This window comes from Marmota monax, unplaced genomic scaffold, assembly GCF_021218885.2.
Source record: "Marmota monax isolate L192 unplaced genomic scaffold, Marmota_monax_Labrador192_F-V1.1 WCK01_AAM20220418_F8-fsc00039, whole genome shotgun sequence".
NCBI classification, from domain to species: Eukaryota; Metazoa; Chordata; class Mammalia; order Rodentia; family Sciuridae; genus Marmota; species Marmota monax.
In genome coordinates, this window is record NW_026693602.1 from 5572916 (window position 1) to 5598125 (window position 25210).

A 25210-nucleotide genomic window follows, 5' to 3' on the forward strand; every position below is an offset into this window, starting at 1 on the left:
TGGAGCTGGCCAGGGCATTGGGAGACCGAGCAAAATGACACGCGGTGTGGGGGACTGCAGAGCCGCGATTCAGGCTGCCCGGGGCTTTGACAAAGGCTTAGGGACCACGGAAGGGAGGCCACCTGAGGCTGGACCAAGGTATCAGGACCTCAGCTGAACAGACTGGGTTTGGGAGGGAGGAGCTGGAGTATGTCTGGGTAAATGGAGGGAGGGCCCATCTAGGTGTCTGCTCTTCTGAGCACAGAAGGCAGAAGGCACTGGGCCACTGAGACAGAGGCGTGGATGTCCGAGAGTGTGGGGAGCATGCCAGACGTCGGGCAGCGGAAAGGAATGCCTCTGGTCTGGAGTGCAGCCCAGTGGTAGGGCACATGGTTAGCGTGAAGCTGAGAGATATATAATATAATATAAGCTTAATATATAAATATAAAATATATGTATACATTTTAAAAAATACAAGAATGACACAGTTGCTCTTAGCAGGGACGAGGGTCATGGTTGAGAAAGGCTGGGAGAGTGGGAGAGGCAGGGGCACAGCGGTGCACACCTGTAATCCTAGCGGCTTGGGAGGCTGAGGCAGGAGGATCTCGCGTTCACAGCTAGCCTCAGCAACTTAGCGAGACCCTAAGCAACTTGGTGAGACCCTGTCTCTAAATTTAAAAAAAAAAAGGGCTGGGGCTGTGAGCGCCCTGGGGTTCAATCTCTGGTACCGGAACCAAACCAAACCAAACCAACCAACAAACAAAAAAAACTTATAAGAAATGTTGGGAGAGACATGCTTCTTGCCGGGGGTCTTCTCCAAGGCAGAGACCAAACACATTTTTCTGCCAGAAACCCCATGCCTATGTCCATTTCCTACAAAGATCGCTTTTTTGAGAAAAATTTAAAATAGCCATTTCCAATGGCTTCTCTAAAAGATGCCCTGGTTCCTCAGAAACGAGAGGTCTCTGTCTCTTTGGAGTGTCACAGAACTCCTTCCTGATGAATAGTCAGGCAGTTTGAATGATCCTTTTGTACCAAAGAGTTAAATCCTCACTTTCTTAGGGCAGGTGGCTCGCAGCTTGTAACGTCAAGTTACCTCTTATGTTTCTTGGTAGGTTACAAGCTCCCAGTAACAGGGAGACAGCCCATCCTGCACTCTGCGGAGTGTGTTGCTCTCTAACACGGTGACATCAATCTCTTTCCTGGCTCAGGCTTTATAACACCCCGATCTCAGTATATCTGCTCCCCTAGCCTGCTATTTCCCATACATGTAGGATTCTGGGAGTCAGGTTATTACTCTTAGCAGAATCTATCCGTAATCTCACAGGGCTGGCAGGGAGGTTGAAATATTGTTAGAACAATATTGAGGTATAAATCTTCCTCCCTCCGTTGTCGAGTCCTTGGCGCGGGTCAATCATTTGCTATTGCTTAACTGCACGCTGATGGCTGTTGGTATTGATCACAGGTCAATTAGCTGGCTCTGGGCAACCCACATTTTTTAGTGCTGTTCATTACCTTGTCTTCGCATTGGCTCCCGGGGATGAGGTGTCCTAGGATCTGAAGATACGAGGTGCAAGTGACTCCGACCTCTCTCTTACCTCAGCAGTGGCTGTATTTAAACAATTTGTTTGTTTTTCTCCAAACCACATCGCTGTGACCGAGGGTTGCAAGGGTTTGCTTTTTTTCCTCTCCTGTTGATTCTACCTGCTCCCCCAATACTGGGGACTGAACCCAGGGGTGCTCTGCCACTGAGTAGTTGCATCCCAGTCTGCTTTATTTTGAGATAGGGTTTGATTGTTTCCTGTTCTAAGATTCTGAGATCCCTCCTTCAGGAAAACGTGTCTCCATCAGCAGCAGGAGAGAGTTCTAGCAGAGGACCTGGGATGGAGCTGAAGTCCGCTGTGCTGGAGACAGACTCGGGGGGGAGGTTGACAGACATTTGGTTTCCTTTAACAAGTAAGTGTAGGAGGCACAGGGTAGCCTGAGCGTGGGCTGCTGTGACTCTCCCTGTGACCAAATCTGCTTTCCTGGGCAGAGCAGATGGCTCTGGCCCACCACCTCCTTCCTTCTTGGCTTTGAAACTCACAAGAGAAGCTGACTTAAGTTATGGTGGAGACTCTGCTGGCTGGATGAAATTCAGAGTTATAATGGGCTGAGAAATATAAGCCTGGTTAAAAAATGAATGAACAAATAGTAAGATTCATCAGAGAGTGTGCAAAGACATAGGTCAGAAATACGGAGTATAATATGGATAGCAAGTGCAATCCAGCACCTCCACTTCAAGGTAGAGACCCATGGGAAATGAAAATCTATACTCACACAAAAACTTGTACAGCATTATTTGTGATAGTGCAAAAGTAGGAAAAAAAACCCTTGTCCACCAACTAATGAATGTATAAGCAAAATGTGGTATGTCTGAACCATGGAATATTATTAAGCCATAAAAAGGATGAAGTTCCTATGCATGATATTAAATAGATAAGCCTTGGAAATATTATGCTAAGTGGAGGAAATCAGACACAAAAGATCACATATTGAATGATTTATTTATAAGAAATGTTCAGAATAGGAAAATCTATAGAGACAGAAAGTAGATTAGTGGTTTCTTAGGATTAAATTTTGGTGATGTTTATAACAACCATGAAAATATCCTAAAAACAATGAATTCTACACTCTGAGTAAATTGTGTGATATATAAATTAAATCTCAATAAAGGTGTTTTATTTTTATTTCTAATGTTTTTGGTGATGTTGGGGATAGAGTTGGGGATTCACACATGCTTGGCAAGCACTGTACCACTGAGCTACACTCCCAGCCTCTAGTTTATTTTATTTTTAAATGATGGAAGAGCAAGTTTAGAAGGAACCAGAGAAAACCCAGCGCTGGCAACAGACGCTGAGCCAGATCTTGTGTGGCAATCAGGAAGCGGCTCCCCAGCCCCATCTCCTGCCTGGCATGTCCCCTGCCCACTCTCAAACGGATCTTGGGGAGTCTGTGTTTCTTGCCTCAGAACTATTACAACCATCCAGCCTCCCCTAAAGCCCTCGGGTTCTCACCGCCGTGTTTTCAGCCTGGTTTCCCACAGGAATTCTTGGTTCCAAGTCTCCAGGTCTCCTCACCCTTGGCCACATGTGCCAGTGCTATCCAGTTGGGTCATACTGTTCTCACAGCTTGGAATATCTTCACTTTTTCTACCCTTCAAAGATAGACCTCTTCAGATCCCACCATTTCTCTGAGCAACCAAATCACCAAGCTGTTCCTTCTCTCTGATCCCCATCTATGCATTGTTGAGCTCCCTGACTTTTGACTATACACACACACACACACACAGACTCTCTGAGTTATACATTTTTTTTGTCTATGTATTCTTTCCCCTTCCATTTCTCACATGAATTTATTTGTAGAAAATGAATAGAAGCAAAGGACCTAAGGGAAAATATGTCAAAAGGAGAGAATGAGGGCTGGGGTTGTGGCTCAGGCAGAGAAAGCGCGCCTAGCCCCTGTGAGGCACTGGGTTCCATCCTCGGCGCCCCATAAAAGTAAACAAATAAAATAAAGGCATGCTGTCCATCTACAACTACAAAAAATTAAAAAAAAAAGGTGGGGTGGATGGGACTGACTCTTGACAGGGTCCATTGAGGTTGGTATGACACTAGGAGTGATAGCTATTGGTGTCTCCGTCTGTCTGGAAGGAAGAGTCCTTTAGCAGCAGGTGCACTAAGGTAACTTCTGACCAGCTACTGACCCCAGGGCCCACCTGGACATGGGTCGACTTGCAGATGAAGCCCCCCTCTAAATCGGATGGCCACCATGACAGTTCTGAAGAGGACCAACTAAGGTCATAAACGCCACCGCCTGACGTGAAGGAGGAGTTGAACACCTGATTGCAAAGAGTTCAGAAGGTGGTCCCCAGCTGTCCTGGTACACAGGGAGCAGTCATGAATTCCAAGAAGGCCACGGTCCTCTCTGTCGTTCTCTGCCTGGAGACCACCTGCTCTCTCTCTTGAGAGTTCCCTGCTCAGGCCTCACTTTGCTCTTATTTTACGTTGACTTATAATAAAGTTCTCTTGTGTGGGTTTTTGAGTCTGCACCGAGGTTTGGCATTTCAGCTCCGGCTTTCCTGTACCACCTCCTTCCTTCCAAGTGCTGGGGATGGAACCCCGGGTTCCACTGGTGCTGATCCAGTGCTCTGCCGCTGAACTGCACCCCCAGTCAGGGACCTGGCTTTTGAAGTGTGGTCAGGAGGAAGAGATAAGCCCAGGCAGATAGGGAAACAGGCCCCAGGCGAACTTCCTGAGCGCAGAGCACAGCAAACAGCAGCTGCAGGTTTTTGCTGAGAAACGTGCAAAAAGGTTATTTTCAAATCAGGACATATGTGATGTGGAGTCCATGGAAAATCAGGACGTGGGTGACCTGGGATCCACGGCCTCTCCAAAGAGGGAAAAATACCTGATGATTATTTTTATTGGACTGAAGGCCGCATGAATGGATGTGGAGTGTCTTACCCAGGGTTGGGCTGTGGGCTGACTTCCTGAGACCTGCAGATCCATACAAACCCCTAGACAATGGCCTCTTGGCCCCCTCCCATCCACGGGAGCTTTGCTTCTCTTTGCTTTAATTAATTCCCATACTTTGCTTTCAGCCTCTTCTGTGTGTGAATCCCATTCTTTGAATTCATGAGGCAAAGAACCCACCGACTCCATGCTCCATGTCACTGAAGGAAACTTTACATTTTGTTCCTCTTTCCAGCTACCACACAGTCAGATGATGCAATCTGACACATCCAAGAGCCAGGCATGAGATGGACACTTGTGTTTTCCTTTTAAAATATTGTTTTCCTATTAATAAAAAGAAATGCATCAGAGTACAGAACGATTGGAAAATAGAGGACATAGAGAAGATTAATCTCTATCTTAATCTCCTTGCTAACATTACCATTTTCTTGTAAAACATCGCATTCATACATGTACGCGAGAGTAACTGTTTTAAAATGCAGAAGCACAGAAGTGTAATTTTTTTCTCATAATTAAATCTGCTCCAATTGTAAATTCTCATCTTTACCAACAGAGGAAAACATTGTCTTTTGGTCAAATTCTCCCCTTTTCTCCTGCCCTGGTTCTTCCTTCCAGTTTCTCCTTGGGCTAATTACCCCTTGTTGACAGGATTGGATAAAGGAGGGTCTTTACCAAACACAGACTTTGTCATAATGCCTCCCACCACAACAGTTTAGAGATTTTTGGGGCTTCTCCAGTGGCCCCTGGAAAATGTCCGAATTCTTTTTTTTTTCCCCCTGAAAGTGGGTTCCTGGGATTGAACTCACAGGCACTTGACCACTGAGCCACGTCCCAGCCCTATGTTGTATTTTACTTAGAGACAGGGTCTCACTGTGTTGCTTAGAGTCTTGCTTTGCTGAGGCTGGCTTTGAACTTGCAATCCTCCTGGCTCAGCCTCCCGAGCCACGGGGATTATAGGCATGGGCCACTGTGCCCAGCAAATGTCCTAATTCTTTAGTAAACTTCATTCACAGGCTGGCCCCTATCCCTTGCCACTCTGGCCACCAGAGAACCTGCTTTCTCCTGAGTGGAACCCCCTTGACTTCTTTCACCCAGCAAATGTCTTTTTAAATGCCCAAGTTAAATGCTACTTTCGGGTAGTCTTCCTTGCCTCATTTATACCCAAAGAATCCTTCCCTTAACTGAATTCCATCAGCAGCGCCTTCTTTACCTCATCAAGGAACGGATTCCGCCCTATTAGAATTGGTGGGTCTGGAACTCGAAGTTATCTAAGCTCGCTCATCCGTTATTTTCCTCCAGTTAGAATATTACACCCAGGACACTGAAGGTGCTAAAAAATAGTAAAAGTGAAAGGGAATAATGTCTTTCAATACATACATGTTGTGTGATTGGAGATTATCAGCATAGGTCAAAGACAAAGGAAGAGGGCTGGGGCTGGGGCCAGCCTGGCATGTTGAGGCACCGGGTTTGATTCTCAGCACCGCGTATAAATAAATAAAATAAAGGTCCATCAACAACATATATATATATATACACACACACACACACACACACGGACAAAGGAAGAAGTGGGATGCCCACGGGAGGAAATGCAGAATGAATTAATTGTTAGGGGAAATGATTCCCAGGCTGGCGGTGAAATGATAATGCTCCTCACTGAGCTCAGGCCTCACGAGGATGTGACTGAGGAGGGACCATGGGCACCTCCTGCAGGACATGGCCTTTCACATGGCTGCATGCATTTATCTTAAAAAAAGTTGTACGAACCAAATGGATGGATGGATGGATAAACAAGATGTGGCATGTACATACCAACGAATACCGTTCAGCCTTAAAAAGGAAGGAAATGTGGACATGTGTACACTGTGGGTGACCTTGAGAGCTAACCAGCTGTAAAAGGACAGAGATTGTACAGTGCCACTCCCAGGAGGGATCTAGAGAGGTCAAATTCATAGCCACAGAAAGGAGACTAAAACGGCAGTTTCCAGGGGCTGGGAGAATGGAGAACGGAGAGTTACTATGTAACAGGTTTCAGTTTTGCCAGGTGACAGTGTTGCAGATGTGGGTGTTGAAGATGTTTGTAGGACAATGTGAATATCTTTAATGTCACCGAACTAGTGAATTTTTTGTTATGCGTTTTAAGCCACAATTTAACAGAAAAAAGAAAAAGGAGATGTAAGCATGTATGAGTCCTCGTTTTACTTGGGGAAAATCCAGGATTTGTGGAGCTTGGAGCTTATGGAATCTGAAGCTCTCTTTATTGAAAAAAAAAATTACAAACAGAAAATAAGATAAGAAAGCACACGTTATTTAGAGTGAGAACAAGAAGGGAGGAATAGGTGGGGCCCTGAGTGACCTTTCCTTGTCTTTGAACAGGAGCTGCTTTTGCTGATCATGAAAGTTCTGCTTTCCTCCTGAGGCATGTGTGTCTACACTGGGGAAGGGTATTACTGAGTGGGTTGTGGGATTTGCCATCTTTCTTGGGTCATCTGTGGCAGCTCTGGATTAGATTCTACCTGTGCCATTGGGATAGGTGACTGAGCCCTCATTGGGATAGTGACTGAGCCCTCAGTCCAGTCTACACTCATTTTATCTGCCCCCCCCCACCCTTTAGTAGACATAGTGGGGCTTCGTTTTGTGTAGGGAGTTAGTGCTTTTATCTCAGGGACCTTTGGGTGTTCCTCTAGCAGGGTTGGTGTGTTTAAATTGGTTGTCAGTCTTTTGGCTCTAGGGTAGCAACAACAAGTGCGAGAGGAAAAATCAAGAGTAATTGTCTTTCGGTAATTGTCTTTTCTGGAGAAAAAGCAGCTCAGGGTGGTGGGGGTAATTAGCAAGCTGCCTCCAGAAGCCAGGTCCTCATGCCTTTGAGGGCTGCAGCAGATTGGACCAGTGCTGGCCACTGCCCCTTCTGGAGCCCCTGCCTGGCCAGTGGAGGGTTGGATGGTGATGGGGATTGTAGAGGATCAACACCTTGAGACTCAGCTCTTTCCAAAGCTGTTGGCTTCACTTTCTTTTCTTTATCTTTTTATTTTATTTTTTTGTTATAAGGATTAAACCCAGGGGAGCTACTACCAAGCCACACAGGGTCTTGCTAAGTTGCTTAAGACCTCACTAAATGGCTGAGGCTGTCCTGGAACTTTTGATCCTCCTGCCTTAGACTCCCAAGTTGCTGGGATTACAGGTGTGCATCACCATGCCCAGCTTGGGTTTACTTTCGGCTGTAAAGAATTCACTGGAAGATATAAAGTAAAAAATGCAGGGGCCAGGGATAGAGTAGTGGTAGAGTGGGAGAGTAACATGCATGTGGCCCTAGGTTCCACCCAGCACTGCAAAATAAAAATAATCAGCATAACGTTTCTGGGTGCGGTGGTACATGTCTGTAATCCCAGTAACTCAGGAGACTGAGGCAGGAGAATTGCTTGTTTGAGGCTAGCCTCAGTTACTTAGTGAGACTCAGTTTCAAATAAAAAATAAAAGGGCTGGGGATGTAACTCAGTGGCAGGATACTCCTTGGTTTAATTCCCAGTACAAAAAAGAAGAAGAAGAAGAAGAAGAAGAAGGAGGAGGAGGAGGAGGAGGAGGAGGAGGAGGAGGAGGAGGAGGAGGAGGAGGAGAAGAAGAAGAAGGGGAATACCTCCCAGGCAATTTCTGGGAAGAAGAACATTCCTTTTTCCTTACAAAGTCTGAGTTGTAAAACTTTCTCCTTCCTCTGATTTACATATAATTGCAACAGTAGGTCAGAACTTGATGGCTGATCTTCAGAAATGTAGTTTGTGGGTTACATGTATTTTCAGGTTCTGTTTAAACCACAAGGCAGAGTTTGGAAATATTAAGAAAGGTCATGATTTAATTATTGCACTGTATTTAACTGAAGAAATGTGGTTTGAAAGGAAATAGAGCAGGGGTAAAGAAGTATTTCAAGAATCATATTTCAGGGCTGGAAGCGTTCACTCTTGTAAGGAAATCATTGTGTTACCTAAGTGTAGAACCCATGTGTATACATTGAAGGAATATTATTTCTAGAAAAGAAAAAACAAACAAAAAAACTAAATAAAAGAAAAATGTTCTGTGATTCTACTACCCAGAAATAATCTCTCTAAACTTTCAGATTAATATTTAAGTGTATTTACCTTCAGTGTTTGACACAGATTAATTTTTATATGAAATGTATAATTTGAAAACAGACAAAATGCTCAGCAGATTCTTTGCATGTGCAGATTGACTAATCAGAGTGGTGAGTATTTTTAGTGATCGGCAAAGTCTACGACATGTAGAAACACAATTTTGCTGACAGGCTGGTGGGCAGGAATGAGTCACCTGCCTGGTGAGTCACTTGGTAGCTGTGAAGTGTTCATGTCTCAGTTTGGTTTTGCTGTTCTGTTCTGGGGGACAGCACTTGACTGATGATCTGTAGACAAGAGGGCTTAGCATCTCCCACCATTCGTTATCTCCTTCTTAGACATATTGTCACCCAACGAAAATAATATATTCCTATTTTCCTTGAGATGAGTATATGATGTCATTTGGACCAATGGCATGTAAATAGAAGGATGAGAAGCTCCTGGGAAGTATTCTTTTTCCATTGCTCCTGAGAGAAACATATTTGCAATGACTGAAGCTGAGCACCCACCTTGGACCTTGAGGATGATTATCACAACCTAGGAAAAGCCAACTATGAAGGGAAAGGGAAAGATTGTCCCTGACACTCTTGTAGAAACACTGTATCAGTCTTGGGATGCTTATCTCTCCATTTCCTTTATGTGCTAGAGAGTTATATTTTGTTCAAACCACCATCAATTTGTTTTTGGTCCTTATATTCAATTAGATTGAATTCTAATATTCACTGTTATCGTTTACCTAATATGGGTAGTTGTTGGCTCACCTGTGGGAAAACGAAGGTGAAGTGATCTCACTGTGGAAGGTAGGGCCAGGGGGCATCTGGCTTTGAACTAACCACTGTTCATGTCTATTCTTGCCCTTTGCTGTCTCCTGGGTCCCCTATTTTGTAGGTCTGCCTGTGAGTACAGCTCTCAAGAGCTGGGGGCCTTCCTCTGTGTCTCTGGGGTTGGGTTGGGAGCCCCTCCAGCCACATGGGGAGGCCAGTATTGGCCAGGGAGGGGCATCAGGGAAGAGCAACTGCAGGGTGAGGCTTGCAGTACAGGATTTCCTCTCGGGAGCTTCTTCTTACTGAATGCACCGGGTTTAAGATCCTTCCCCAAGTTCACCAAGTTAAAATTGTTCTCCTAAGACCAGGCACAGTGGCGCACGACTGTAATCCCTGTGACTTGGGAGTCTGAGGCAGGAGGAATGCAAGTTCAAAGCTAGCCTCAGCAATTTAGCGAGGCCCTAAGCAACTTAAGAAGACCCTGTCTCTAAATAAAATATAAAAAAAGAGCTGGGCATGTGACTCAGTGGTTAACCACCCCTGGGTTCAATCCCTGGAACCAAAAAAAAAAAAAAATTCTCATAATAATACTGACTAATCTTTCCGCTAAAGTTTCAGTGCTGCTGTTTTGTGACCTTGAGAAGTTGTCCCCAATACACAGGAGTCCACCCACAGCTAAGAGCAGCAGGTGGAGACAGCCATCAGTGGGCCCTGAAATGTCACTTAAGGTGAGATCAGTCGAGTGGGCCCTATCCCGTATGATGGGTGAGCTCCAAGGAGAGGGGGTTAGGTCTTTGTGTACAGAGGAAGGACCACGTGAAGACTCAGGAAGAAGATGCTCATCTGCAAAGCAAGGAGAGAGGCCTCAGGAAAGCAACTCTGTGGACAGCTTGATCCTGGCCTTCCAGCCCTGTGCTGCTCTGCTTTGGCAGTTGTAGTGAATTCAGTGGCTTTTCTTACACCCAGCAGAGAGTCCCAGGAATGTGGTGAAGCTGCGCATCACGGAATCACTTTCCTCCTGCTCTGGCTTGTATACTTAAACCAGCCCGATGTCTGGGGCCCATCTGAAATATTTAAGTTGTTAGTCCCCTAGAGTTTGCAAAAATTCCAAAAAAATGAAATGAAGTTTATTTTCCATTGTTTATGTATGTATCTTTGGAACTGGAGATTGAACCCAGGTGCCCTTTACTATTAAGCTACACCCCTAGCCCTTTTTATTTTTATTTTGAGACAGGGTCATGCTAAATTGCTGAGGCTGACCTTGAACTTGTGATCCTCCTGCTTAGCCTCCTGAGTCACTAGGATTCCTCCTGGTGACTGATACTGGGTGTGGCCGCTGGCTGGGCCCATGGTAGCTGGCTCAGCACTGCTTTCTCATGAAGAAGCTGAGCAAAAGGTGCTCCCCACAGATGCCTCCCATACATCTAGAGGTTTCTAAGGCCCCATAGACCCTGAGGAGGAGGCTGGCGCGTCTGGGGATAGGACAGAAAACAACGCCCTCATGAACTCCTCTTGGCCCCTTTTCTCCCCAGAAGCCTCCATCTTGGAGGAAGCAGCTTTTCTTTTCTGCCTCACCCTCTGCCACAGGCATGAGCCACCTGGCTGAGCCGGGGTGACCAACTCTTCCAGTTTGTCTGGGTCTGGGGTTCAGAGCTAAGACTGGAACAGTGCTGGGCAGACTGGGACAAGCTACGCTGGTCACCCCAGGCTTAGCTCTGCTCAGACCAAGGGACTTCCTTCTCCATAAGTTGATAGGGACCCTGGGGTTGTTCTCTGGTAGCTTCTGTGCTGCTAATTTAGGAAGGTTTCTCTTCAGCTCAGGACTTCTCAGCCAGGGAACTGGTTTCTCTAAGGGGCATTTGGGAAAGCTGGCACCATGCTGCAGTGGAGCTAGTGACACCACTCAGGTGGGGCAGCCCCCGTGATGGCTCTCAAGAGGACAACTCTTCCTCTAAGAGCCCCAATGGTGATACATGGAGGCTCTGGGCAGAGCTGCCTGCCCCGGTGTTTCTGGCTTTGAGTCTTGCTGAAGAGGGCAAATCCCATTCCCTTGCTTGGAACGCCAATCTCAGGAACATCTCCTGGGAAGCTTCTGGGGAGTATAATCTAAAGGAGAAGCAGGCGGGGTTGCGCACATCTATAATCCCAGAGGCTCGGGAGTCTGAGGCAGGAGGATTGTGAGTACAAAGCCAGCCTCAGCAATTTAGCAAGACCCTAAGCAACTCACTGAGGTCCTGTCTCTAACTAAAGTATAAAAAAGAGATGGGGTTGTGGTTCAGTGGTTAAATGCTTCTGGGGTCAATCCCCAGTACGAGAGAGAGAGAGAGAGAGAGAGAGAGAGAGAGAGAGAGAGAGAGATATTCATGTAGAAGTACATTATTCCTAAAATAATATCTCCTTCCAAAGCACAGACCTCGGACTCTCTGCACTGTGCGAAAGTCCTGTGGAACAAGAGCTGGACTTGAGAAGCCAGAGTGCGGGACAAGAACAATGTGGAAACTAAAAGGTAAGACAGAGGATGAAGCAGGATGAGTCTCTTAGCCATGGGGTCAAGGGTCACAGCCAACTCCTCCACAGGAGGACACTGGAGGCTGAGTCCAGAGGCTTCTGCGTGACCTTCACACGCGGTTGTATAACTGTGTATACAGTTCTGATTATAAAGGTCAGTGTCATAGAATTCTAAAGAAAATGCACGGGCATGTGATAGAAACTTGCCTCCAATAGGGCAAATTTAGCATGAAGAGTCCAAGGGGTGGGGGGCTGTGTCCACAAGGCTTCTCCCCTGCAGGGGGGTTACAGGGTGTAGAAACAGGAGAGCCTTTGTGTCAAAGCCAGCTCAAACCATTTCCAGTTTCCCAGGGGCCTTTTCTTTGCTGTAACAAAATTATTATAATATGTATTTGATGATCTTTTTGGAAAATATTTTTTGGCTCTTTTATCCGTGAGTTCTTTAATTTTTTTTTGTGGGGGGGGTACTGCAGATTGAACTCAGGGCACTTGATCACTGAGCCACATCCCAGCCCATACACACACACACACACACACACACACACACATACATATATAAACTTTTAGTTGTAGTTGGACACAATACCTTTATTTTATTTTTATGGGGTGCTGAGCATGGAACCCAGCGCCTCACATGTGCTAGGCGAGCACTCTACTGCTAAGCTAGAACCCCAGCCCCGCTATTTTGTATTTTATTTAGAGACAGCGTCTCACTGAGTCGCTTAGTGCCTTGCTGTTGCTGAGTCTGGCTTTGAACTCGTGATCCTCCTGCCTCAGCCTCCTGAGCCTCTGGGATTACAGGTGCGCCACCACACCCAGCCAATTTTTAAAATTTGAAGACAGAGCCTTGCTAAGTTGCTGAGCCTGGCCTGGAACTTGGGATCCTCTTGCCTCAGCCTTGTGAGTTGCTGGGATACAGGTTCTCCAGGGACATGGCCTCTCAGAGAGTGTAGAGAATGCTGAGTGAGCTCTCTGGTCTCTTACAAGGATGCTGAGCTATAGGGTCAACCCTGATGATCTAATTTAACCTTATTACTTCCTTAGAGGTTCCATTTCCAAATGTAGGGCTTCAGCAAAGGAGTTTTGTGGATCACAAGCTTTCAGCCTATACATCAGGTAACCAGGAAGATCATACTGTTTGAGGCTGAGTACCCCAAAGCACAGAGAGCAAACAAACAAACAAACAAACAGAACATAAGCTGGGTGCAGTGGCACACTTTAATTCCAGCAGCTGGGACAGGAGGACCCCAAGTCTGAGGCCAGCCTCAGCAACTTACTGAGGCCCCAAGCCACTCAGTAAGACCCTATCTCAAAATAAAAAAAATAAAAAGGGCTGGGGATGTGGCTCAGTGTTAAGCACCCTGGGTTCCATCCCCAATAACAAACAAACTGAAAAAGAACTTAAAATGAAGGGAGATTGAGCATGTTATGTTATGTACACGTGTGAATATGGCATAATGAATCCCACTATGTGTAATTATAATGCACCAATAAAAAATAAATATTAAAAAAGGAGAAAAAAGATAAGATGGCTAGATTTAAAATAACTATGTCCTGGGTGGCTTTCATCCTTTTAAAAATTCTATCTGCTTTTCAAAGAGATATTGTCTAAATCAGGGCTTTCTTGCACAGAATATGAGCTATTTTACACTGCCTGTCAGTCTCATCAAAACCTGGATTACTTGCTCACTTCTGGAGTGGCCTTAGTTTTTCTGTCACTCACCTTTCACTCTCTTGCTCTATTTAAATTTCTCCCTCATTCCCCTTTGTAAATCAAGAAAGAAACCTTTATAACATATATTTGTTATGCAGGGTTGTGTTGCGTTTTTAAGAACCCTTTTATCAGAGTATGGTCCAGGACCAAGCAAATTTATGTAAATCCAGTCATTCTTCTACAATACTAACATCATCATAACCATTATCCCTATCCACATGGTCATTAAAGTCACTTCAGTGAGTACGTGATTACTGTGATAAATGTTTGACATCAAGACTGAAAGCTCTACCTGGCTAATGTATGAACTTGGGGGAAAGAGCTGAGGGTCTAAGCCAGGGTAACATGAGGCCTTTGCAATAAGAGATTCACAATATTTAAGTGGCTTATAGAAAATAGAAATTTCTTCTCTAGGCACAGTCCCAGGTGAGTTCTGCTCTGTGAAGTCATTCCTGTGCTAGGGGCCTAGTTTTCTCCATCATCTCCTAAATGCTGGGATCGAATGGCATGTTTGCCACTGAGTCACAACCAGATGGTACCTTAGGTGGAGGGAAGATGGATGTGCACAGAGGCCTACTTGTGCAGTTTGCCAAGGTCCAGGTCTGGCGGTGGCATATATCACTCGTACTCAGTTCTGTTGGTGAGAACAGTGTGGCCTCATGTCTCTGCAGATAGGGTGGGAAACTTAGTCCTAGCGAGGTGACTTCATGCCTGGCTCTAACACTATTACTACGGCAGATAGAGAGGATGGGTTTTGAGGGAGAGCCAGTCCTCTCTGATTTGTTGAGAATATGTGAATACATTAGATTATAATGCTTTGGGACTCAGATGATTTTGACATGGGACAATCTTGCCTTGAGCTTTCTCTCTCTCCAGTGAGGACCTCTGGTCCCAGCACAGAGGACTGAGGTGTTAGACCTCTCTTTACAGTGGTGGAGTCTTGCTTTGATGGCTGCTGGGCATGGATTCCGCACTCCCCATGAGAGGGCACACCCTGGGAATTCCTGTAATACAGTCTTGCCCTCCCTATCTGCAGCTCCTACGCCAGCGGATTCAACAAAATGGGGAGGAAAATATCAGAAAATAAAAAGTCTGTATTAAACATGGGCAGACCTTTTTCTTGTCATTTTCTCCAAAACAATAGATGGTAGCAACTATTTACAGAGCACTTACATTGTATTAAGGATGGTAAACAATCTGGGGATGACTTGGATGGGAGATGTAGTTAGGTTGTGCAGATACCATGTATTTTACCCAGGTGACTTGAGCATCCGAGGAGCCCCTGGAACAATCCCCCGGGGGATACCGAGGGATGTGAACAGGAAGAGGAACCTGGGAAAAGCCCAGACTGCCTGTTACTCAAGCTGTGAATGTGCAGGGCATTAATAATTGGGATAATTATTCAAATGTGGCTTCATCTATTCACACAAGCCATTGCAGCCTGAGCATTCTGGGTATTTGTTGATTTGAATATTATTTTCTTATCTAAGAAAAGCCCGCTGTTGCTTCTTGCTGTCAGGATACAGTGCACAGCATTTCCATAGCATTCACAGCCTCTTGCAGACCCACCAGAGTCAGCCGCTCAGATCTGATCTTCCTGGCCACCCCACATGCTCTGGCCACACAGCGCTGACCACTCCTCTCTGGGCACGACAGGTGTTTGCATGCCTGTGTCTTTGCTCCTGCAGTTTCTGTGCTTCTTATCCTGGATTAGTCTTGCTCATCCTTCAAGGTTCCTATCAATAATAACAATGCTGACAGTGGATATTTACCTGCTGTATACCTGGCACTATTCCAAGCACTTTACCTAGTTCATCTTACTCGATTTTCCCAGCAGTTGTGATTTGGATATGAATATTGTCCTCATTTTACTCCTAAAGAAGTAAGGACATAAGGAAGTCACTTAGGGGACAGTGTTCAAGCCAGAGTCGAACCTTTTGTGTGTGTGTGTGTGTGTGTGTGTGTGTATTGGGGGGACTGGGTATTGAATCCAGGGCACTCAACCAATGAGCTACACCCCTAACTTTTTTTATTGTTCTAATTAGTTATACATGACAGTAGAACACATTTTGACACATTGTACAGAAATGGAGCACAACTTCTCCTTCCTCTGGCTGTATGTGGTGCATAGTCACATCAGTAGTGTAACCATACATATATATAGGGTCCCATCCTGTTTTTATTTTTATTTTTGGAAAAGGTCTTGCTAAGACCTTGCTGAGGCTAGCCTTGAACTTGTAATCCTCCTGCCTCAGCCTCCCGAGTTGCTGAGATTACAGGTGCGCACTACTCCACTGTGCCTGCCAAAATTGAACTCTTGACCACTGTCTTTCGCGAAGCTTCCCCAACCCTGACCTCATCCCTGCAGCAGAATTAATCTCCTTTCCTGTGTTCTACTAACCCAAACTGGGTTAGAGATTTTTTTCTGTCTTAGTGGTCAGCTTGTTGTACACCCTCTGACACGTAGGAGATGTTAATAAATATTCAATGACTAGTTTTACGTGTCAAACTGGCTAGCTAGACAGCCCTCAGTTCAATGGGCACTCAGGTAGGTGTTGCTCTGAAGACTTTTCCTAGAGATGTGGTTAACGACTATAATCAATGGGTTAAGTACAGGAGAATGGCCTGGATCATCTGATGGACCTGATCTAATCTGCCCTAGAGACAAACCTGAAGTTTCTCTGAGCTCTGCAGTTTCCAGCTCCTGTCTGCCCTGTGGATTTTGGACTTGCTTAGCTGGTCCACACAGTTACGTCAGCTAAGTCCTTGTAATAAATCTTTCTTTACTGGTTCCGTTTGCCTGGTAGAACCCTGATGCAATTTGTTGCACTTACTGACCTTGGCTGGCTTTCAGGTGTCAATGTCCTCCTTGTTCCGTGAGTACTAAGTCCACTCTAACTGCTGTCAGGAGACAGTTAAGGACTTTTCAGATTCCTGAAGTTTTGGATGTGACTATGTTTGGGCAAGCTCCAGGTTACCTTCTGGATCACGTATCCTACAAGAATCAAAGGGTTCTCTTGCATTATCCTCAAACCCCGAACTAACTGCCATGCCAACAAAAATGGATTTATATGAAATTAAAAACCCTTATGCTTCAGGGGCCTTTTGCTTGTGTGTCTACCCGTGAGTTCATACCATGCTATTTATTTCCTTAAAGTTTGTAATAGTAAGACAGTGTCAGAAGTGAATTTGGAAAGGAATTTTGGGACATTTTAATGCTTTTGAGAAATTATGGACTTGATTTGAATGTACAGGAAGGGTGTCTTCTTTTGTCCTCTTGAAGACTTATTAAAGAAAGAAGAAATTTATGAGAAAAATAGATGGGTGTGACCCAAAAGAGATTTAAGAGGAGAGACAAAAATCAGCAGGCATTTTTCTGAAACTGAGAAGTGAATTATAATGAAATTTTCAGATCATGCCTCAAGTGGTAGTCCATGGAGAGGAAGAACTAAATCTTGAATAGAAATACTGATTAAATCGTTTAGATTGTCTGATAACCCGACTAATGGAGAACAGCACATCACCTCAACACATTAGGGAAAGGTTTATGTTTCTAGCTTATCTTTAAATTTTTTTTTTTTTTAGTTGTAGGTGGACATAACTTTATTTATTTATTTTTATGTGGTGCTGGAGATCGAACCCAGTGTCTCACACATGCTAGGCAAGCAAGCACTCTACCACTGAGCCACGACCCCAGCAGTTTCCTGCTTATTTGATAAAACACTGATTGTTGCAGATGTTGTAAAATTCCTAATATGTCAATACTGTGAAGACATCAATAACAAACCATTTAATGAATTGTCAGTTAGTTATACTTAAGGTTAGCTATTGCCCAAGAACATTTGAAATGCCCTGAACTTTTGTATCTCTTTCATAGGATAAATTTATTAGAGATATTTGAAAATTTGACAATAATTTCCTAAACATTTTACATGGTGCCAGTAATAAGATATGAAAAAAAAAAAAAGAAACCTTTCTAAGCTATCTATGAAAACACACTTTGATGAGTCATCATGGGGGGAGGGCTGTATTGTCTTTCTATAAACAGGGATTTTATAAGATCTTACCATAGGAAGAGGCGAAAGGATATGGAGGCCAAAAATATAGCAAAAAACATAGCCTCAAAGTGTCTTAGGCAGATGATTAGTAAAATACTAAGTTGTTTTTCTATTTTTGTGAGGAGCCCTCAACCCCATACTGGGGATAAAACCCAGGGGGGCTTTACCACTGAGCTACATCCTCTTACCTTATTGTTTTGAGACAGGGTCTCACTTAATTTCTCAGGCTGGCTTTGAACTTGGGATCCTCCTGCCTCAGCCTCCCTAGTAGCTGGGATTGTGGGCCTATGCCACTCTGCCCTGCCTGAGGTTTTCCTTTTTTTGTTTCCAAATAGATTTTTTCTTATTTAAAAAATTCTTTTTTTTTTTTTAAATAGAAATCGCCATATTGTGGGTGTACCAGACTCCTCCAAACCTAGGTTTCTACTTTTGTTAATAATTTTTCTCTTAAACCGGGCGTCCTGGTGCATGCCTGTGAATGTGGCTATTTGGGAGGCTGAGGCAGGATTCAAGGCCAACCTGAGTGATATGCTGAGACACTGCCTAAGACAAAACAAAACAAAAACACCCAAGGAATAACAATAAGATTATTTCCTCCTCTTATTTGTTGCCCTTTTCCCTCCAAATACCAGAGATTTGGGGACTTCAGAGGTCATAACAATATGTAGTGAGCTACAATATCGAAAGTCCCATCGGGCTTAATTCACATTTGTCTTGATACACTGAAAATTATTACTTATCCTGAATCTTTGGAGCTGAGTGTAACTGATATCTCAAACTTTGAATTTTCAAATTGGGAGAAGTTAGCATAAGATTTTACCCTGAGGGAGAGCCACCCAGTCTGCTTTGAAAAGGTAGTGGAGTCCCGACTGTAGACTTCAGAATCTTCCAAGTGTGTCCTAGTCCACTGCCTAAGAGACGAAAGGGCTTTTTTTGGAATTGGGAAATACAGGTCAAAATAAATTTGACAGGGCCCATCATTTTTCAAAGAGTCAGTAATCCTTGGCTTCCATTTTATACCCAGACATTACTTATTGAAAACAGGGAACTGTTTCCCATGATGAATCTCGACTTCAGCAAGCAGATGTGGCCTCGCTACTGATGTGTATCTACTTAGAAAGATTGTGGCCTCACAGGCAGAATAATCCGGTAAAGGATGCTAACTCACCCTCTGGACAGAGGCTTCACTTTCTCCTGTAGTGGAATCCTTGGTCTTAATGTCTGCAGGTGGGGGAGGGGGAGGAACTCCCTGCGTGTTTCTCACTCAGGGGTGGGTGCAGAGGGGATACCTGGGCTACCGTGACCTTCACGGCAGCAAGGTCAGCTCAGGAACACGACAGGGATATGGCTGGCCTTACCTCTTTCCATTGCCAGGGTTGATTCTTGTTTCTTTTTGGTTTCGTGCTCCCTTTGGCTCTGTGTGTCCGAGAATGCAGGCCTGCCTCCCTGACAAAGGGTACTAGGGACCCTGTGGAGGCTCCTCTATTGGCCTTTGAGGGCCTGAGCAAGAGCACACTGGTTCTCCCCCTGTTCACCTAGCATTTGAGACAGTCAAAGCCGAGCAGCACTCAGATGGTCTCAGGGGCTGCGACTGTACTCCTGGTTTCCAGCTCTGGAATTCCCTGACCTCCTATTAGCACGTGCCAAAAATTTTACCCATATTTGATCCATATCAACCAAATAGCTCCTGGTCCTTCTATAGCCTGGCTCCTCTTTGGATTTCCCATTGAGCACTTGGTTTTGTTTTCGAGGAAGGTCCCTGGTCACCACTGCCGTGTGTTGTTTTCGATGTCATCTGTGCATGCCAAATTGGCAGTGACAATTTCCTCCTGCTTTAGGTTTTACCTGCCTACCTGCAAAGCCTGGGACAAGTCTCAAAATGACAAGATATGAGAGGTGAGAGGCAGCCTTTCATCACTGGTCCCTTTTACTTTAAAATGAGTTCCTTTTCTGACCTCAGGTGTCCCTGATCCTACCTTGTCTCCACACAAATTGCTTTAGGGGAACTTATGCTTCTTTATACAAAATATGCCTTAAAATATCCAGAATTTCCTAAGTATCTAAAGAGAAAACAACATTTTCCCCCTAGTTTTAAGTGCTCGTGAAGCACCCATGTGCCAACCTTGCATTTCCACCGTTACCATGTTGGATGGAGGCCTTTAGGGGTCTTGGTTATAAACCCGCATCTTGGTCCTGTGTGTTTCCCATTCTGTTTTTACACAGTAGATGTCGCTCTCTACCCAGTGAATCGCCAAGCTCAGCAATGCACTGAGTTAATTAGAAAAGAAAGCTATTTAGAAAAGGATTCTTAAGTGACTGCAAAACATATTTTCAATTACTTTCAAATAGGACATTTTCCCCCACAGTTTGCGAGAGGCATTCATTATTTCTTCGGTAAAAGGAAACCCTTCAAAACTCATTACAGGAAAGATCAGTAAAGCGGGTGGCAGTCTTCCCCTCTCAGCCCTGTGGCCGGGGAGTGGGGGCAGGTGTAAACTCTGCTGAAATGCGCTTGCCTCTAGGATGACCCCCTCAAAGGCATTTTGAACCTGTTTCTAGAGAAGGGGGGATTCCCACACCCACCCCTCTCCTCAGAGCCTCAGAAAAGACCCCTTGAGTGTTTAATGGCTAAAGGAAGCATTTTCTTCTCTCTCTTCTTCCCTCCCTCCCTCCCTCCCTTTCTTTTTGGTACCAGGGATTGAACTCAGAGCACTTACCATTGAGCCACATCCCCAACCCTTCTTATTTATTTTTTTTTTATTTAGAGACAGGGTCTCACTAAGTTCCTAGGACCTGGCTCAATTGCTGAGGCTGGCTTTGAACTTGCAATCCTCATGCCTCAGCCTCCCGAGCTGCTGGAATTACAGGTGTGCACCACAGAGCCCACCTGGCATGAATGAATCTTCTAATTGGATGGCTGAGTCGAGAGAAGCCTGAAGAATTAACTCTGCAGAAAGAAAGCTCTTTATTTTCAGGTTGTTTAAGATGAAACAATAAGCAGAGTTTCATAGGTGGTTGCCATGTTTCCCCGTTGCATTCCGGAAGGCAGATTGAAGGACCAGAACTGGAGGACCAGGCAAGTTAATGTGGTGAATTTTATTTAAATTTTGTTAGAATTCCATCATGATTTTGACACCAGAGAGGCCCTAAATTACAAGACTTCTTAACCATTTCAAAACTTCAAAGGGAACTAGGGGGCATGTTGGTGGATCACTGTGATATTGCTCTGTGTGATTTAAAGAAAATAATTAAAATCAATTTTGAGTTTATTTTTTAATGGTACATTATAATTATGCATAATAGTGGGATTCATTAGACCATATTTCTATTCTATATGGCTTTTTGTCAAACCTTGGGGCATGCAAAGTGGTTAGGAATTCCAGAACTGTTTTTGCTTTTTGAGTAATTTAAACATTTTTGATGCTAATTTATAGTAAATCTTGTTCCTAACATTATCAAAATAACAGTATCTTCGAAAGTGATAAACTCTGGGCCCAAAATTTCAGGTATGAGATCTGTGGGTCAACTATGCTTACTATAGGGATTGATCTAGCAAAGGCGGGCTCAGATAACCTTGAGGTCTATTCTGTGCTTACATGCATGCGCCCACACAAAAATTGTGAGGGTTTTCCAGAAATCAAGCTTATGAAATTTTACATCATTAGATGCTTTGCATTTAAGAGAACAGTCAGATCTATCTCAGGCTTTCAATGAAGCTGTCCCTAAACCACTGTTCCTAAATCATCCTCATTTGGCTGATATCAGAAAGCGATATGCCCAGTTTTTGTGAGTGCAATGACATTTGCAGACAATTCTCAACCTACCTGCTCTGGTTTCCGTGAGATGGGGTTTAAATTACACCTAAAGCTTTTCCTTTGCATATATGGAGAGTCCCCAAAGCAGAAGGAATATAAAAGAGTAGAAATTAGAATTCATTCATTCAACATGTATCTAGAGAGCAGTTTCTATCCTCAATAAAGAACTTTTTCTCCTTATAAAAGTAGCACAAGTACATTGCAGGAATTTGGAAAATACAGATAGGCATATAGTAGAGTCTTATATACCTCACCAGTGATTCTACCATCCAGAGATTTCAACATTCATGTTTGGATGATTTATTAATATTTGATTGTACTTACAGTTTTAGCTTTTATTGATGTAAGTATGTATCTAATCTATAAATTCCAATTATCTTGTGCTCTACAACACTTTTTTTTTTTTTTTCCTCCTGGGGAGGAATCTGTTGCCCAGGCTGTCCTTGAACTCTGGGCTCAAGCAAACCTCCTGCCTCAGTCTCTTCAGTAGCTGGGACCACAGGCATGTGTCACTACATCCGATAATACAACTAGTGTTTAATGGCTAAAAAAAGGTTTGGTTATTTGGACAAAATTTGCAAAACCAGTCCCTGTGGCTGGACCATCTCGTAGCCATCACTTTATATTCATGATTAGTTCTTTAGGAGAAAGACTGTAAGTTGAATTTTTAGGTTCAATAGTGTGACTATTTTAAGGTCCCTCCATGTGGGAAATCACCTTTTCAAAGTCAATTTACATTCATTTCTACCAACAGTACATAAACATTCTGGAGCCTTTGCACCATTGTCTTAGAAATCCTTTTGTAGTGACTTCTGGTGCTGCCCTGAGTCTTTATAAGGCACAAACATTTGTTTAGTATTAGTCTTAAGATTAAATGCCATGAGCACATTAGTAAAGGAGTTCTTATATTACATTAAAGGAAGGGCAAATAAACAATAAAAAGTAATAGTATTGTCTCTCTGACTTTGCATTTATTACAATGGGAACAGCTTAGTTTTAATTACTGGTTATAAATACTTCATAGTCTTCTAATAAACGTCCTGCAGTATATTCAGAGAATTGCAATAAACTCTTGGTCAGATGAGAATTCACTATAGTTCTTGGTCTCTAAATCTCTGTTGAAAAGAAGGATAAAACTGCCATATTTGCTGGTGGGAGTTATTTGAAAGACTGATAAGGGAGTGAGCCCAAGCTAGGTTTTGAAATAATTACTGCCATCAGGACAGAATTGGGAAGATGAAGCCTGCATATTAATGTAGCAGGGATTGAACTCAGGGGTTCTCGGCTACTGAGCCCCATCCCCTGCCCTATTTTGTGTTTTATTTAGAGACAGGGTCTCACTGAGTTGCTTTGTGCTGAGGCTGGTCTCAAACATGCGATCCTCCTATTTCAGCCTCCCGAGTGGCTGGGATTACAGGCCTGCACTACTGCACCTGGCCCCAGCTCAGTGTTTGAAATTGTATTGCTGAATACACGGATGAGGGACAGTGGGGGTGGTGGTTTGCATACCTTCTTAGTTTCGATAGCAAAATGGGAAGAAAATATTCAAATCAGAAAACATGCTGGTTCCAGGTTATAATCCTTATTCATGCTGACTTTAGATATGCCACGAATCAGGGAGGAATTTCTTTTTACTCATTTTTGTGAAATTTTCCCAGTCTTCCTTTTTTTCTGAGTGCATATTAAAACGTTCAAAATGAAAATAGATTTATTTGTACTATTTTCTGATTTACAAAAAGGATAGATACTCCTAAACATTATATAAAATAGAAAACAATGAAGAAGAAAGCAAAAACCACAAAAGTACCACACTCAGAGATAAGTGCTATTGATATTTGATGAGTGTCTTTCCATACAGTTGACTTCTTCTTTCAATAGATATAAAATGTGCAAATGTGATTACGGACCAACAATAAACATTGTTGTTTCTTCATGTTTTGTTCAATAACTTGCTTTTTTGGCAGGGTTTGGTGGTGATTGCCTGTGATCTCAGCTGTCTAGGAGGCTGATGCAGGAGGATTGCAAGTTCAAGACCAGTCTCAGCAATTTAGCAAGACCCTGTCTCAAAATAAAAAATAAATAGGGAGACAGGAGCAGTGACGTACAGCAGTAATCCCAGTGACTCGAGAGGCTGAGGCAGGAGGATGGAGAGTTCAAAGCCAGCCTCAGCAACTTAGTGAGGCTCTAAGCAACTTAATGAGACCATGTCTTTAAATAAAATATATAAAAAAAAGGGGTTGGGCATGTGGTTCAGTGGTTGAGTGTCCCTGGGTTTAATCCCTGGTAAAAACAAACAAACAAAACCGCCCCCCCAAACCAAAAGAGGGACTGGGGATATAGCTCAGTGGTAGAGTGACCCTGGGCTCAATTCCCAGCACCCCCCCCCCCACCAATAACCTGCTTTACTTTTTGTAGATATGTATGTTGTGACTGTGTTTTGTGGGAATGTATGTAGAATCTATAGCATTTTTTTTTTTTTGGTACCAGGGATTGAACCCAGAGGTGCTTAACCACTGAGGTACATCCCCAGCCCTTTTGTGTATTTTATTTAGAATTGGGGTCTTGCTAAGTTGCTTAGGGTCTCACTAAGTTGCTGAGGCTGGTTTTGAATTCATGATCTTTCTGCCTCAGCCTCCAGAGCTGCTGAGATCACAGGTGTGCACCATCATGCCTGGCCTCTAAAAACGGTTTTTGCAGTATTTATTGTTGGTCACCTGAAGATCTTTCATATAATTAATTAATTAAATGGTTGGTATTGAGGATTGAACAGAGGGGTGCTTTACCACTGAGCTATATTCCCAGTCCTTTTTATTTTTTCTTCTGAGTCTGGCTAAATCGCTGAGGCTACTCTCAAACATGCCATCCTGTTGCCCCAGCCTCTTTAGTTGCTGTGTGCCCTCACAGCCACCCTGACTTTCTTTTAAAATATGCCATTTTTGGTTATTGGGATGTTTATCTTTTTCGTATGGTTTTGTAGGAATCTTTCTTCTTGGTGCTGGGGATTGAATCCAGGCCTGTGCACATGCTAGTCCAACCAGTGCACCCAGAGCTACACCCCCAGGCTTTTCAAAAATTTTATTTGGAGACAAGTTCCTGCAAAGTTGTCCAGGCTGGCCTTGAACTTGCCATCCCCCTGCCTCCTACTCCCAAGTAGCCAGGATTACACACCCCCATGTCCAGTGGTTAAGAGTTTATAAAATGACCAAGCAGGAGTTGGGGGTGCAGCTCAGTGGTAGCGTGTGTGCTTAGCATGTGGGAGACCCTGGGCTTAGTCTTCAGCACCCAAACAGTAAACATTGTTGTTTCTTCCTGTCCATGTAAAAATCTGGATAGGTAGCTACCCTCTGTCAGTACTCTCTACCTTCTGCTCACTCATGAGAAAGGAAAAAATCAAAACAAAACAAACAAACCCTCCACCAAACAAAAACCCAACCCAAACCAAAACACAGTCTAGGGGGCTGGCCCGTCCCTCCCTGTCCTCTCCTGCTCTCACGGTGAGTGTGGCTGGCCATGCGGGGATGAAACGCAGGTAAGAGAGGACACGGGCTTCCTTGAGGGCTCTGGCTGCTTATTTAGGGACTTCTTTCAACAGACTTCCCAGGGGGAGTGTGGCCTCTGGGAAGGTCGTGGGGATGTAGGGACCAGAACCCTGAGCATGGGGTGTGGCCAATGTAGGTGTGCCCGGAGACAAGGGATGGCCTAACTGTGTGAGTGTGTCGTATCTTCTCTGCTCGCAC

At 44.1% G+C, this 25210-nt stretch overlaps 1 long non-coding RNA gene across 5 annotated transcripts in view; it reads left to right on the plus strand.

Annotated features, from left to right (window-relative positions):
- The first annotated feature begins 366 nt into the window (after window positions 1-366).
- The window catches only part of LOC124103135 (uncharacterized), a 31443-nt gene continuing 6599 nt past the window's right edge, over window positions 367-25210 (plus strand). For 2 of the 5 annotated variants that reach the window (XR_009228226.1, XR_006855111.2), the window contains exons 1-3: window positions 367-1935; window positions 9991-10106; window positions 11785-11884. This is a non-coding gene — a long non-coding RNA (uncharacterized LOC124103135). Of the gene's footprint in view, window positions 1936-9990; window positions 10107-11784; window positions 11885-19496; window positions 19895-25210 lie in introns of those variants that run through there. The other 3 variants (XR_006855112.2, XR_006855110.2, XR_009228227.1) reach the window with 2 other exon arrangements.